Source organism: Amblyraja radiata, chromosome 37 (assembly GCF_010909765.2).
Source record: "Amblyraja radiata isolate CabotCenter1 chromosome 37, sAmbRad1.1.pri, whole genome shotgun sequence".
In the NCBI taxonomy this organism is placed as follows: Eukaryota; Metazoa; Chordata; class Chondrichthyes; order Rajiformes; family Rajidae; genus Amblyraja; species Amblyraja radiata.
In genome coordinates, this window is record NC_045992.1 from 14,749,175 (window position 1) to 14,766,515 (window position 17,341).

The 17,341-nt window shown below is 41.3% G+C and overlaps 1 protein-coding gene across 4 annotated transcripts in view; it reads right to left on the bottom strand.

Annotated features, from left to right (window-relative positions):
- Positions 1-17,341, bottom strand: part of bmpr1a (bone morphogenetic protein receptor type 1A) — a 169,267-nt gene that overhangs the window by 115,152 nt on the left and 36,774 nt on the right. The window lies entirely within an intron of this gene.

Sequence of the window (17,341 nt, forward strand, 5' to 3'; positions counted from 1 at the left end):
GGGGGGAAGCGTTATGTTCTTAGAAAACTGTCCAAATCGCGATATTTTGGAATGCAAAGCTGCATCATCTACCCATGTTAAGAAATGAGAGTTGAAGAAAAGTATATTATTTACTTTATTCACATAAATTTTGTGAGAGTGAATTTTCATTCTGCAGCGAGATATTTTGGTTTGTGAATTGTGTCAGGGCAAATTTTGGTTATCTGAACTGCTGTAACTCAGGGGGTTTTCCTGTATTTAGTAATGTCTGATAACCCAAAATAGATGACACCAAGAAACAAAAGAAAACATGTAATTTTCTGTGAACACCACAGCAGACCACGCATTCTGTGGTCTCACTTTGTAGCAATCCCTTCCCCCCACCCCCAAACCCAACCCATCACCAATGAATGATCAGTACATTCTACAGCAATGGTCAACCGTAATCTGGCATCACAGCTCTATAAACACCAAATTCAGCAGGAAATCTAACATGAATTGAAGGTGACCTTCTTGCTGTCTTCACTTCATTTATGAAAATCAAATTCCCACCAGATTCAGCATGATAAAGCTCCAGCAAATACGAAACCTTGGGAAGCAGGGCAATCTGAAACTGAAGGAATATCAAATGACAACAAATGCTGATGACCAGTCCCTCTCTTTGCCAGACAGGCAAACTATTTCAAACCAACACATGCATCATTTATAGACTGGATCAATAGTTTTTATATTCAGCCTTAAAATTGTAAATTTGCAAGTATTTACAGGACATTGTGCACAACCCCCAGATGTCTAAACAAATCTGTGTGCTGTGAGCAGTTCTAGTGTCCATGTTATGAAAGGATATAAAGTCATAGGTGAAGGCAAAGTCAGTGGGGTACCGCAAGGCTTGGTGCTGGGACCGCAGCTATTTACAATATACATCAATGATTTAGATGAAGGGATTCAAAGTAACATTAGCAAATTTGCAGATTACACAAAACTGGGTGGCAGTGTGAACTGTGAGGAGGATGCTTTGAGAATGCAGGGTGACTTGGACAGGTTGGGTGAGTGGACAGATGCAGTTTAATGCGGATAAATGTGAGGTTATCCACTTTGGTAGCAAAAACAAAAAGGCAGATTATTATCTAAATGGTGTCAAGTTGGGAAAAGGGGAAGTACAACGGGATCTGGGGGTCCTTGTACATGAGTCAATGAAAGTAAGCATGCAGGTACAGCAGGCAGTGAAGAAAGCGAAAGTTGGCCTTCATAACAAGAGTTGAGTATAGGAGCAAAGAGGTCCTTCTGCAGTTGGACAGGGCCCTAGTGAGGTCACACCTGGATTATTGTGTGCCGTTTTGGTCCCCTAATTTGAGGAAGGATATTATTGCTATTGATTTACAAGGTTAATTACCAGGATGGCAGGACTGTCATATGCTGAGAGAATGGAGCAACTGGGCTTGCATACTCAGGAGTTTAGAAGGATGAGAGGGTATCTTATTGAAACATATAAGATTATTAAGGGTTTGGACAAGCTAGAGGCAGGAAACATGTTCCCAATGTTGGGGGAGTCTTTTTAAGAATAAGGGGTAAGCCATTTAGAACGGAGATGAGGAAAGACTTTTTCACACTGAGAGTTGTGAGTCTGTGGAATTCTCTGCCTCAGAGGGCAGTGGAGGCCGGTTCTCTGGATACTTTCAAGAGAGAGCTAGGCAGGGCACTTAAAGATAGTGGTGTCAGGGGATATGGGGAGAAGGCAGGAACGGGGCACTGATTGGGGATGATCAGCCACGATCACATTGAATGGCTTTGCTGGCTCGAAGGGCCAAATGGCCTACTCCTGCACTTATTTTCTATTGGTGTTTCAAAATTTTAAAGGTTAATCATTATTAAAACTGAGAGGTTATATCTCCCATTTAACAATATTTGTGCGCCAGAAACAAATATATCGAAGAATGACTTCTCTTCAATATCTTGAAATATAGAATATGCAATGTATATCCAAATATATTTTTACGTAAAGAAGGAACTTGCGCAAGGAATTATAAATGGGGAAAACTAACCAAACAATCCAAAGCAGAATTCTGAAGAGACTGCCTTACCTGGAAACTGATTCAAATGTGAACATCAGGCACTTCAACTACCACAAGACTACATGAACTACTATGAACTTTGTATAAAGTTTAATTATATACTTTGGTGTGCACTATTATGGTCCTGTTTACCTAATGACGGATAATATATTGTACACTTAATAGTTGTGTTTAATGTGCCTATAAAACTGCAGCAAGAATGTCCCTGTGTATATAATAATTAAACACTCTTGACTAGACTCTTGACATTACTCCCACAAATTAAGTGCTTGGGGTAACAAGCACAGACACAGTAGAGAAGAAAGCACGTAAGATTTAAGGGATAAGAGGTTTTGATGAAGGTGACAAGCGAAAACCTCATGAGGAGCATCCACATAATGTACAATAGAGGGTTTAATAATCTATTTCTTTAATGTGAATTTTATGTAACATTTTCCAGAGCTAAATTTAATGATGATAGCAAGGGAGCATAGAACTTGAACCGTATTATGGGACAAATTCCACTGCAACACTTACACTGTAAAACAGTCTCATTGATTAATTAGGCAAGACCAATAATTTGCTATGAAAAGGATGACATACGAGCAGTAGCAACTGAATTTTGCCCTGAAGAAATGGTTGCAGAATTAATATGGGTGGAAATAGGGAGCAGCAAAGAGACAAAAACACATGGTGGAGAAGCAGCGAGAATGCTTTTCAAACTCCTGACATTGAAAGAGAATTAAGCAAAGAAATAAAGCAAGGTTACGGCAAAGTTACTAAAATAATTATGGGGTCTTAAATCACTAAATAGATAACGGAATTAGATTAGTGAGAGTAAATTTGGAGAATGTCCTTTTTGACTGCATTTAAGATAGTTTTTTGGAGCAATGAATATTGCATATGGAACCAAAGAGGGAACAAGCAATTTTTGATTTAACTCTGTAATGAGGCAGTGTTAATTAGTAATTTCAATGAAGGGGATCCTCTGGTAAAAAGTGATCACAACAAAGATAGAATTTTGTTAGAAGCTCAAGGGAGATGTAGTTTAGGCAATACAAAAATCTTGAATTTATATAAAGATCTTGCAGCTATGAGGGACAAATTGGATAATGGATTTGAAAAATAAGATTTAAAGGTGCCAGCAGCCAAACAACAATACCTGAATAAATATTTCAAAATCTGTGTTGACTATTCACTGAGAAATTATCATTCCATTAAGAAAGTTATTCATTCTATGGTTAATTGAGGATTGTCTTAAAATAAATGATAATCCCGAAAAACTGTAGATGCTGGAAACTTGAAAAAAACTGCTTGTTCCATATACCTATCACCCACTGTGAAAAAGGCCATCCCTCAGGCCCCTTTTAAATCTTTCCTCTTTCACTTTAAATCTATGCTCTTTAGTTTTAGACCCCTCTACCCTGGGAAGAAGACTGTGACCACACCGTATCCATGCCCTTCATAATTGTACACACCTCTAGAAAATCACCCCTGAACACTCCAGGGACAATGGTTCCCGACTATCTACGGTTTCTCCAAAGAATGTAAATGTCAAATACGAGAGGACATTTGTTTAAGGTAAGAGAGGCCGACTTATTAACGGATCACGTGCATGCAAATGCGATTGGTTTAATTTGGCATCATTGTGCAGCCATGGTGGACTGAAGAGCCTGTTCTGTACTGCTCTATGTTTCTATATAAAAATATAGTAAGAGCTTGTACAGTGGTGTAAAATGAAAGCATAGCAAAAATAACCAAGATCCGTTGAAGACAATTATGAGGAATAAAGAACCAAAGGCACCATTAAATAAATATCTTCACTGGATATAATGACGATATCTGAAAAGATGAGAATTAAAGATCTAATTAAAGATCTAATAAAATAGAATTTTAAAAATGACTGTTGAAGAGAAGGTATTCAATATATCGTTGATAAAAACCTGACATATTCAATAGTTTTGTGGGCCTGTTCGTAGCAAAGTAGATGATGTAAAAACCAGTGGATTATGAAAGGCATTTGATAAGGCACTGTAAGAATCAACACTGTTTCATTATCATGTACAGGTGCACAACCTTTTATCCGAAAGCCTTGGGACCAGACACTTTTCGTAATTCAGAATTTTTCGGCTTTCGGAATGGAAGATTTTTAGCGTAGATTTTAACGGCTAGCTCAATGGTAGAGTGCTCGGCTCATATCCGCAAGGTCGCGAGTTTGCGCCTCGATCCCGGCAGTTACTCGATCGCAAGTTTGAGTCTTCAATGTAGTTTATTCTTGCAGAATAGGAGAGAATAGGGAGGGTTAGGCTGGGGTTGGAGCGGGGCTGGGCTGGAGTTGCTGATCTGGGATCTCCGTGCTTGCAGTGGGCCTGGGGGTCAGTGTCCCGATGAGGGGGTGCAGCTCGGGCTGTGGGCGAACTGCCATTGTCGCCGTAGCGGCCCATCGGGGAGCGGCTTCTGGTGGTCCTGACGTATCTCAGCTCCTGTCCAGGGGGATGGCCGGAGACGTCAGGACCAACAGGAACCCGCTCCCCGATGGGCCGCTACAGCGACAAGTGGCAGTTCGCCCACAGCCCGAGCTGCGCCCCCTCATCCGCAACCCGGGTTCCTCTGGAGTTGGAGCGGGGCTGGGCTAGAGTTGCTGCTGGCTGTGAGTCTCTGGGATCTCCGTGCTTGCAGTCGGTGTCCCGTTGGTCCTGACGTCTCCGGCCACCCCCCTGGAATGGAGCTGAGACTGGGAACTGTACCGCCCTTGCCCCCTCCCTCTGCAACTGCAAACAACCCCACAGTTCCCAGTCTCAGCTCCTGTACAGGGGGGTGGCCGGAGACGTCACAGCCCGAGCTGCGCCCCCTCATCCGCAACCCCAAGACCAAGACGTACCTTGCACACCATCAGCTTCTGTCCCTACGGGGAGCGTGTTCCTCTGGAGTTGGAACGGAGCTGGGCTGCTGCTGGCTGTGGGTCTCTGGGATCTCCGTGCTTGCAGTGGGCCTGGGGGTCGGTGTCCCGTTGGTCCTGACGTCTCCGGTGACTGGCACTGACCTGCTGGCATCGCCGACGTGAAGACAGTGCAAAGCCCCCGCGCCGGTGCAATGGGCGGGGAGCTGGAGAGGGGAGGGAAGGGGTCACACACATGGCCGGGAAGCAGAGGGGTGTAGGTGGGGTGAAACTGAAGGGAGCGACAATCTGCTGCTGCCTGCCCGCTGAGTTAAAAAGTTCCCACGCAAGACTCACGATACACTGTGTATCGTGAGTTTACCGTGGGAACTTTTTAACTCAGCAGGCAGGCAGCAGCAGATTGTCAATTATTAACCCTCCCGCACAATATACCCTCACCTTCTCTTTTATGAATGGGGATTTAGTTCCCCTTTCTTCGAGGACCGACCGGAAGTTCCGCTGTCACCTCTGCGGGCCGCCCTCGGTGAACGTCTTCAAGAACCTTTCTTCAAGGACCGAAAAAATGTCCGCTATTCGGAGCTTTTCGTTATTTGGAACTTCGGATAAAAGGTTGTACACCTGTACTTGTTATCTGCAGCTTTACAAGCAAATTAAGCAACAACACCACAAATAAATACACAATAAATGATCTGTTATATTTGTTACCCAGACCATAACAGTGCAAGCTGAAGTATGTAGTGCAACCTGATACAAGATGTACAGTAGTTTAGTGCCGAGGTAGGGTTGTGCAGTGTGATTCATGAACCTAGTGGTCATATCCTCAACCATCCTTGGGTATTGTTAGATATCCTGCATCGGACCAAAACAATCAAAATGGATGCTGTTGCATTTAGAGCGGTCGAGAAACTCAAATGCACTCTCTTTTGGGCCAGCTTACACCATTAGAACATGTCCTTCTCTTCAAGAAACAATCAAGGAAATGCCTGACCAATGTGAGAATCTGAGCCACTTTAGGATGACAGATAGCAGAAGACATGTTCAAAGATATTTATTTATTTTCCTCCAGATGCATATAAATACTTAGTATTTACAAACGTTCTATTTATATGCATTTTAGTACAGCATAATTCACTCTTTGCAACGTGTATCTTTGATTTACACACTATTTTTCTCTGCACCCAATAGTATGCTACTCTGTTATATCAGAATGTCAACAATACCCAGTCTTTTCAAGTCACAACATTTTAAGCTTAAAACAATTTCCAGGAAACCATTGCTTTTGCAAATTGAGGAGATACTGTAAATTAATTTCTTTATTCTGCATAGCATTTACATTACCAGTCAGAATTCAGGAAAAAATGTTGGAAGAGAATCACATCTCACTTCATGTTTGTTAGCATTTGGAAGTGCAAATTCTTCTCTTGCGTAATGGCTTGGCAATTAGTATTATAAGAATAAAGAGAGTTAGTAAATAGGTACCAGTATCTTTTGCTACACCAACAAATACCTATTTCAGTTCCCAGATGTCAGTTACTTCCTACTTTGTAATTTGATGACTAATTATTTTTAAAATGTCAGAAATATTTATAGAACGAGTATCATAGTAATTTGTATTGTCACTCAACACACCAAATAATCACACACTTCCACCGCAGCTCAACACATTCAATGAAGGCTAAGCCACACATTTCTTGAAAGCACTGTATTTATCCCAAAGGAGAAAACTATTCAGAGCACGCCTTTTCATCAAATGCAAGGTGATTGAAGGCATGGCAAGCCAATGATCCAAAATTATTTTCCTAGAAATGGTAGGGATCTCAAGTATGTCGATGTACAGAGGGACTCCGGAGCTCAAGTCTACAGTTCCCCATAAGTGTTAACAGAGATAGATAGGGTGGTGAAGGGGGCAAATGGCATACTTGCCCTCATAAGTCAGGGCAGCTGATGTACAAGTTGGGACATTACGTGCAACTTAATAAAACACTGGTTAGATCATTTTTGAAGTATTGTGTGCATTTCTGGTCACCACACTGTAGGAAGGATGCTGTTGTGTTATCGACAGCGTGGATGAGATTCAACAAGATGCAGCCTGGATTAGAGGACTTTAGTTTTTGGGAGAGACTGGATTGAGCTGGCTGGTTTTCCCTGAAGCAAAGGAGGCAGAGGGATGACCTAATAGAGATATATAAAATTATAGGAAGCATAGATAGGAAAAAAATTCTGGCTATCTACCCTTTGTCATGAGTGTCAAAAACACGTGTTTAAAGTAGGCGAGTTTTAAAGGGATTTGAGGGGAAGTTTATTTTAGACAGAGCATGGCTCATATCAGGATCTCTTTACCAGAAAGTGGAGGAGGAATCAGATACAATTTGTACAGTTAAGAGACATTTAGCCAAGGCACAGAACCATACAGATCTAATATGAACAAATGAGATTAGTATTCACGGTTGGCATGTATATCATTTCTCTGCTATACAATTCCGACTCCATGACTAAATATATCTGCCACTCCACCTCCCTTTTCTGTATCTCAATTGGACGTGTATTTAGTCAAGCTTATAATCACTTCTCACAATATCTCCTGGAGTATTGGCACCTTTCTTTTGATTATCTGCTCATCAGCCACTTTCCTAAATTAAAGACACTACATAAACACGTTGCTGTTCACTCTTCAACTCGAGCAGTCTTGTCAAACCCTATTTTCTGTACCTCAGTTTCCTCAGCTTTATGGGATTGGGTAAAAAACCGAGGAGATCCAAATCTGATCACCTTTCAGTAATTTCTGCTGGAACTGTGTGAAAGTGCCATTAAATAATCAGAAACACACTAGGAAGGTTTTGTGTAAAAGATCACTTAGATATGGGTATCAAAACATTCAGCACCATAAAACTGTCTCCTCGAAAGGTAATTGCGATAAAGGCAGAAAAGATTTGCCTGAGCTGTACAACACCATTGCTTGATTATTTGAGTCCATTGTAACAAATTTTATTTAAAGGTGTTTAGAAGTGATTTTTGAAGCAATACATTATTATTTTTTTTAAGTTTATAAATTTTGCTAAATACGAAATACATTTGGTATCATTAAAGGACAAACTTGACAGCTCAGACAAATGGCAAAGTTGAAGGCTTATTATATCCTCTGTGAAAAGGTTTACTCGGTTTTTTATGGGCCGGGCTTGTTCTAGCCTTCCAAGTGACAGCAGTTATGTGAGCAATGTCCTGGTGCCATGCAGTTCCTTGGCATTCAGAATTGGACAAGTTCAGTCTTTCAATACAAATCATGTAAGTGGCATGTGCAGAGTTTACGGCACATTCAACAACAACAGAATAATATGCTCTTATTTACATTTTTCTATCCCATGACGAGGGCAGCGCAATGGCGTAGCGGTAGAGCTACAGCCTTACAGCAGCCGGGTTCGATCCTGACTGCGGCTGCTGTATTTATGGAGTTTGTACATTCTCCCTGTGACCGCGTGGGTTTTCGCCAGGTGCTCCAGTTTCCTCCCATATGCCAAAGGCGTGCAGGTTTGAAGGTTTATTGGCTTTGATAATAGTTGTAAACTGTCCCTAGGGTGTAGGATAGTGTTAGTGCACGGGGTGATCACTGGTTGACGCGGACTCAGTGGGCCGAAGGGCCTATTTCTGTGCTGTTATCTCTAAAGTAAAGACCACCAGTCTCAAAAACGAATACCGAATAATTGTCACATTTTCTTTTCATACGGAATAGACCTGTTCTGAATAAGAACCAAAGTATACACAGTACAGCAGCTGAATTTGACTATAAAGGCATGTTAGACTGCACATAGTCTGAAGAAGGGTTTTGGCCTGAAACGTTGCCTATTTCCTTCGCTCCATAGATGCTGCTGCACCCGCTGAGTTTCTCCAGCAATTTTGTCTACCTTCGATTTTCCAGCATCTGCAGTTCCTTCTTAAACACATAGTCCAACTCTTTGTTTTCCATGTGACAGCCAGTTTTAAATCCATGCAAACACACTTCCTCTAATAGATTGCTTTCTTCTCCTGCCAAGAAGTTCAAACAGATATAACACATAAATGTTTCACTGAGTGTGGGGAGTGGTTAAAAAAACATGATAAGTAAAATAGCACTAGTTTGGAACAGAGTATATGAGGCAGCGACCATTGTACCATATTAGAATAGCTGGTAGAAAGGGTTACTGGGAACAGGGCTGCAACTGATTTTCAATTGATTCAGCAAAGAACAAAGATAAAGATGATGGGTCAAAGGTGCTCTTTTGTATTGAGGTTTTGATGTTTGCTGAGTAACAGGAAGTTAAAAGGAGCAAGAAAGCAAACTATTTAAGAAGGAACTGCAGATACTGGAAAATCGAAGGTACACAAAAATGCTGGAGAAAATCAGCGGGTGCAGCAGCATCTATGGAGAGAAGGAAATAGGCAACGTTTCGGGCTGAAACGTTGCCTATTTCCTTCACCCCATAAATGCTGCTGCACCCGCTGACTTTCTCCAGCATTTTTGTGTACCTAAGAAAGCAAACTAATTCTCTTAGAACATACATCCAAATTACCAAGGGAGTGTGGTAGTGTGTGTCTGGGGCAAGAGACTGGAGGTATGGGGTTGTTGGGAAAGTAAAAGTGCCATGTTATATTTCTGTGAAGTTATATTATTTGCTCATTTAAATATTTAGCTGAATCTCGAAAACAGACATCAATTGCTGTACATCGGCAATTGAATAAAGTTATGAATGCAATCTAACCTGCACCTCTGAATCAATCAATACATTTGTTCAACCCAGAATACTCTAAAATACCAGTGAAAAGGAACGGGGTAAAGTGGCAGTAATTAATCAAGGTATTAGACTCAAGCAGGAGCTTTAACCATTGTGTACAGTTTATGCTGCTGCAACTAATTTGTACACAGCAAAACAACGAGCTGGAGGAACTCAGCAGGTCAGGCAGCATCTGAGGAGGGAATGGAGAGATGGCGTTTCAGGCCCCTTCTTCAGACTTTTTTTTTGCACACTGCATGAATTGTATGGCTTCTTCAGTGAGCCAGACAAAACAAAATCTACATAGCGAGATTATATATGGAGATAAAATAATCAAACTATCATGTGTTATGTTTAAGAACTATCAAGCAAAGTTCATATTTCACTACTGGAGTGATGCCATAACAACAAAACAGGAACCGAACATTGCATAAAATTACTAATCGAGTTTGGGCTTGTCATTAATTGTTGATACTGATCTAGTTATAATTTCTTTGCCCAGAGGTTTTGAAGCCTCATTGAGGATCCTAAGCTGCAAATGGACTCTTAATCACCAAAGTTCAAGGTTTCAAGGTCAGTTTATTGTCACATGTACCAATTAAGTTCTTTCATAGTCTGTACATGATAGTTGCATCTGAGCATTTCCTCTCCAACACCTCTAATTAAGTAACTAGGAAGCAATAGCCGATATAGATCTCACTACATTTTCTACAGGAAGGCAAAATGTACACAAAACAGCAGCTGAATTTGGCTATAAAGGCAAGTTAGCCTAGTTAGTTCTGCCAGCAAATGAAATCCCTCAACAAAAGTAAACGTCATCTCAGTTTACAGATGCCTGTCTTCTGCACAGCCTGTATGTACAAGTAAGGGTTTGGAAAATTGACAGGGTGGATTTACCGACTACTGCAGGGAGATTGTTCTCAACAGTATCTGGAAATGTGTCACATCAGACACAGGAAAAATACATCCCAATTAACACATTAATGTCCATTTTTTAAATCCTATTTAGAGACATCACAAACAGCTCCGAGGAAAGGTACCCTACCTTATCCCTGGCAGGGTTAGGGTTAGACTTAAATTCAACAGGCAGAGGTAGGTAATAAGATACAGAGTATGAAATAAGTGAAAACATAAAAAATATTGTACATAGCTCCACTCACACACCAAGTGTACCCATTGTTTCTGCCTGCTCCTGTCACAGGGAATTGATTTCCACATACCTCAGCTCCATCCTATCCCCCCTGGTCCAATCTCTCCCGACCCATGTCCACGATACCTCACATGCCCTTCGTCCCTTTAATGACTTCCGCTTTCTGAGCCCCCACACCCTCATCTTTACGATGGACATTCAGTCACTCTACACCTCCCCCACCAGGAAGGCCTTAAAGCCCTCAGTTTCTCCCTCGGCCGCAGAACCATCAAATTTCCCTTTTCTAGCACTCTATTCTGCCTCACGGAGCTGCTCCTCGCCCTCAACAATTTCTTCTTTGAACCACAATGATATCCATAATTACCACATCACAACGCCGGTGAAGAGACTGACCATTACCGAACCCGTTCTGTTATCGTCAACAAAATAATGGCATCAGCAAACACCACAAGAAAATCAACTGAAGGTCTCAAGGATAGCTCTTTTTAGACAGCACCTAATAGGCAACTTGACGATCCCCATTGTCGAGATCCTCAATAGCCCGATGGGATGAACCCAAGAGTTAAGACAGCTAACTAAGGAAGTAGCTAATTAATGCACCCTAGAAAGAGCTTGCTGGAACTCAACTGTGATACTCTCCTCAACACAAAGGTCGTTGATTCTATCCCACAGTACACATTCTGGTCCAGACTTGCCACCACATAGAAAACAAAATGTCATATTTAACTGAAAAAATAAAGTGGCTGCTGAAGCTGACAATAGGAAAAGGCAATTATTCAGATAGAGAGAATAATGACATCCAACATTTCAGCCATCAATCTAAAAGATCTATTGGTTCTGAGAGACAATAGGCAATAGGTGCAAGAGTAGGCAATTCGGCCCTTCGAGCCAGTACCGCCATTCAATGTGATCACGGCTGATCATCCCCAATCAGTACCCCGTTCCTGCCTTCTCCCCATATCCCCTGACTCCGCTATTTTTAAGAGCCCTATCTAGCTCTCTCTTGAAAGCATCCAGAGAACCTGCCGCCACCGCCCTCCGAGGCAGAGAGGGCATAATATATGCAATAAACTTAGAAAAGGAAAATGAGATGAAGAAATACATGATCAAACTAAACTAAAATGTAAATATTGTTGCAATTACTGCCATTCAAATTGTTGATACGCTCTGATCATTGATACCTATCAATTGCAGGAAATAAACATAAAACTTTGAATTTTTGTTTTACCTTTTCCAGGTTTTTTCACTTTAAATGCGCAATACCTCCTCCATGCTAAGGAGACAATAGGCAGTCAGCCTGACGCCGGTACCAAACCAATGTCATCATTAATTGTCTACTGAGGAATGACAAGAGTAGCATCTTGTGGCTGGATGTTGCTACCTATTTTTCTCTTCTACTCAGGAAGCATTACAGTTCAACAATAAGATGAATCAAACTTCAGCAGCAGCCTCAATGAATCAAACAGAATTCTACAATATCATAAATTCCAGTGTACATTTTTTTGGCAACTTTTTCACCAACAAACTTGCAATTTTTTCTTTTCCGTTTCTTTATAGTTATAAATACCAGTGTTGAATACTCAAGTAAATGCTGCTTATATGTTCATCTTCATTTAACAGGAATGACAACCCAACAAAGCAGCAGGTTCTATTTGCATCAGAGAATGCGATACTGTACATAGAAACCGCATGCAAACTAAGTTAGTGCAAAATGCAAATTACTGTCAGGGATTACCTAACTTGAGTAGCAATTTCAATTTATCCAGACATGAATATAACATAGATAGACACAAAATGATAGAGCAACTCAGTGGGTCAGGCAGCATCTCTGGAGAAATTGGATAGATAGGTGATGGTTCACCTGGACCCTTTTTCAGACTTTTCTGCTGGACATAATGTGTTTGCTTGACAACACCAATTTCAATTTACATAGCTGTCAATGTGCTTTGCAGGAACATCATCAAACAATATGTTACCAAGTTACATTATGAAGACATTAACAAGAGTATCTAAATATTGGTCAAAGGGGTGTATTTTACAGGATCGCCTAAACAAAAAGAGAAAGGTGGTGATGCAGATTTAGGAGGAGAATTTCAGAGCTCAAAGCCTTTGCATGCTAATGATAGAGCATAAAGGGCCTGTCCCACTTGGCCGTCATTTACGCGACAGGCCGGTAGTGACGCACATCATGCATCCGCACAGCCGTCTGGAGCGCGTGACGTCATTTGAAGATAGACACAAAATGCAGGAGTAAGTCAGCGGGACCTGCAGCATCTCTGGAGAGAAGGAATGGATGATGTCTCGGGTCGAGACTCTTCTTCAGTCTCATATCTATCTCCAATCGTCTTGGCCCCGCTCTGTGAGTAGGACTGGGGGCGGATCCAGATCCGCAACGGCCGTGAGCCCCAGGCTGAAATCAGCGATTGCTTGCCTGCTTCTGCTGCTGTTGGAGGTGAGACGTTGCGCCGCGCCAGGGTGTCCCATTTTCGCGACAGGCCGGTGGCGCGCAAAGATTTCGTCCAGAACGGAATCCTGGAGCGCTGCGCGATACCGTGCGCAACTCCACGCCACTCCATGCGCCTGTCCCGCGCTACCCACACGCTACCAGGTCACGTAAATGGCGCGCAAATGACCGCCAAGTGGGACAGGCCCTTAAGGCAAGGATTTCAGAAGTGTTTCATAGCCTTTTAAACAGGAGTTACAAATAGAGAGAGGGTGAGACGCAGTGCTGGACGGCAACATTGGGCATTAACTACAAACGCAACTGATGGCGTCCATGATTTGCTGCAACTTTGGGCACAGGCAGCAGAGTTTTAAATGATCTCACATTTGAAGGGGACTAAATATGAGAGGCCAGCTGGGAATTCACTGGAAAAGCCAAGTCTGATGGCATAGGCATGGATGAGGCTTTTAGCAGTTGTTGAGCTCACACGAGTGGAATCAGATTCATTCCCCTGTAACCTTGCCTAGGATTGTAAAGCCATTTCGGTGTCATAAAGGCCATCAAGATTGTGAACAATATGGGTTTGATTTTAGTTAGTTACCAGTGAAAGGCAGTAAAGCAATATAATTTGCATTGGGGAACAATCATAAACAGCCTGACAGTGACTACCACAAAAAAGCAATTATCACTTGAGAACTCAAAACAATAAGCTATAAGGAGGAAGGAAAGAAAGGGCAAATTCAAATTTCTTTAGCATAAAGCGTTGCACGATATTTGTAATCCCATGTGCCAAAATTTTGGAACCAGTAATAAAATTAAAGTAATGGTGAATAAAGATCTTGTAAATCAATTTAGATGTTATTTTAAATACTTTCAATTGTGTGTAAACAGATGAAGACTTGTCTGTCTACTAGAATAACCAGCTATTCTTATTGTACCTTTACAGTGTATGCCTAACCCACTGAGTTCTTCCAGCACTTTGGGTTTTACTCGAGATTACGGCATCTGCAGTCTTTTGTGTCTCAATTCTTACTTTTTGAAGAGTGCGCCAGCTTGTATGTTAATAAAATATCCTCTGCAACTGCTGAACCTAAAAGCTATGGCATCTGAATGGATGTTTGCTGAAAAAAATTGCCTTGGTTGTCTTGGAAAGCTTTTGGCATTGAATAGATGCTTACATCTACTGTCAGTCCAAAGTTGTGATATTCCATGTGTTCTGGAGTATCCTCAGCATTGTATTCATGTTTGGGTTTTGCATTGCAATCATATTAGCCAGATTATGGCCTACTTAGGATATCCTTTAGTGTCTTTTAAAAAAATATATAGTACCCGGAGAAAACCACATGGTCACAGGTAAAACATACAAACGACACTTATTCAGGATCAAACCCAGGTCTCTGGCGCTGTGAAGGCAGCAGCTCAACCACTCAGCCACTGTGCCACCAGTTTTTAAATAAATACAAATAAGTATAAACTGGATTGTTAGCAATCTCTCAACTCTCTGAAGTCACAGCTTTACTCTGAGGTCAAAGCTTTACACAGACGCCCAGAATGCACCCTGTTAGACCACTCGCCCCACAGGCCTTCCAGGGAACTGCGGAGAGGCCTGTCTGGGCCAAAGGAGCCTCAGCGGCGGAGATGATGGGATTCTCGGCGGTGGTTAGGCCTCAGCGGCAACCTCGGTGGCAACGGAGCATCGGCGGCAGCACCAGGAACCTCTGTGGTTGGGGGGGGAGACAATGGGGACCGCCGAGGGACAGTGGCAAAACAAAGGGGGTGGGAGCACTGTAGTTTTAGAATCCTCTTCCCAGGGGATAAGTCCACATTGTTTTATTTGTTTGTTCATTCGGGGTTGTTCCAGGTAAGGCGCTGTGCACATGGCAGCCAGTCAACAGTCGCCTGTCCTTTTCTTTTTTTTTCGCTTTTAATTTCAAGTTTTTGTGTTCCTTGTTGTGTGTTGTGACTGTTGGTAGACCAATTTCCCTCCGGGGATGAATAAAGTTTATCGTATCATATCGTATTGTACAATAGTTGCATTGTTTTGAATATCCCAAACATAAACTTCCAATAATTCTTTCAATCAATTAAACATACAGCCTACCATGACTCACAATTAAACTAATGGATTATACATTGTATTCAGTTGTTTGTGAGTAACATGAAATAATCTTGAAAAATATTTTTTAAACTTACAGTTGAATTTTCCAAAAAGACTGATTTCTAGAAGTCAAATCTTTCATAATCCAGGGATTCCTTTAACCTGAAGCAATTGATTAATCTTTCAATGGGATGCATGACCATCCATGTGAAGCAGAAATCAGAATCTTAAACAGAATGAACTAATCAGCAGGAAGTAAAATTTGCTGAGGGAATTCCTTGACAGCACATGAAATGTTATGAACGATATTCCTCTATTGTTTCCGTTTTACAACTGGTGAGGGAGTTGACAAAGGGGTAGCAAAGAACATGCTCCAAGGAATGTGTGCATGACTACTACAAATTTAGGGCAAGGTACAAGTCCATCGAAACAAATGTGTGCTGCAACTTGACTGATTGTCAAGATGAAAAAAAAAAAAAAAATTTGTGCGCCATTGTATTCCCACATGAAATCACACATCCTTTAATGAGCGACTGCAACTGCCCCACAAAATATTGATACAATGAACTAACGTAGTTATGTCTGCAGGAAAAGGTTGCAATTACGGCCCAATTACAGCGCCCAGGATAAAATTGAAATATGCACTGCCAGCTTTCTTATACGCATGTTATGGTGTCTCATTTGGTTCAAATTATTTTCAATATGCATGCTTGTATAAGGAACCTTTGCTAGATTATTAATGTAGAGCACCAAAGGCATGGATGGCTACATTCTCTCTCTATAGAACAACTTAGTACATATTCTGGATGTCTGTCAGTGCCAAAATGTAGGGAAAAGGGAGAGCTACTGGAGGTACTTTTGTGATGGGAATTTATAGAGTTCACATTTCAATCGAGACCCTTCATCCAGATAAAAATAGAGAGGAATTAGCCAGTAGATAGTTATTTACAAAATATGAACAAAAAATCAAAACTTTGTCCAATCTACTCTTTTACTGATGATGATTCTAACCTTGACTACAAAAGTCTTACAGAAAATCCAAAGATTTTATTGCTGAGAAAAAGTAAACACACTGGGTGGCAAAGGAACTGTAGTTTTACACGATATCAGAGTATCATGTCACACACCACATAACTGTAGTAAGACAGAGTATAATTTCCCCTTGCACCACCAAGCCAAGACGAATGATTTTAACCAACAAATGTGAAAAATAATGTCCATGTTTAACAAATCTGCAGGATTAAGTTGTCATAACTGCAGACACAAGAAACTGGAGATGCTGGTTTACAAAAAGAGACACGAAGTGCTGGAGTAACTCAGCGGGTCAAGTAGTATCACTAAATCATACTGCCAGACATACTGCATGACCCACTAAGTTACACCGCCACTTTGTGTCTCTCTTTGACATAACTGCAGCTTCCCAGCAAATCCTGGTTGGGGAATCTGAGCAATTATACAGTGCCCTCCAGAATGTTTTGGACAAAGATCCATCATTTATTTATTTGCCTCTGTACTTCACAATTTGAGATTTGTAATAGGAAAAAACCACATGGGGTTAAAGTGCATATTGTCAGATTTTATTAAAGGGTATATTTATACATTTTGGTTTCACCATGTAGAAATTACAGCTGTGTTTATACATAGTCCCCCCATTTCAGGGCACCATAATGTTTGGGACACATGGCTTCACAGGTGTTTGTAATTGCTCAGGTGTGTTTAATTGCCTCCTTAATGCAGGTATAAGAGAGCTCTCAGCACTTAGTCTTTCCTCCAGTCTTTCCATCACCTTTGGAAACTTGTATTGCTGTTTATCAACATGAGGATCAAAGTTGTGTCAATGAAAGTCAAAGACGCCATTATGAGACTGAGAAACAAGAATAAAACTGTTAGGGAGACATCAGCCAAACCTTAGGCTTACCAAAATCAACTGTTTGGAACATCATTAAGAAGAAAGATCACACCGGTGAGCTTACTAA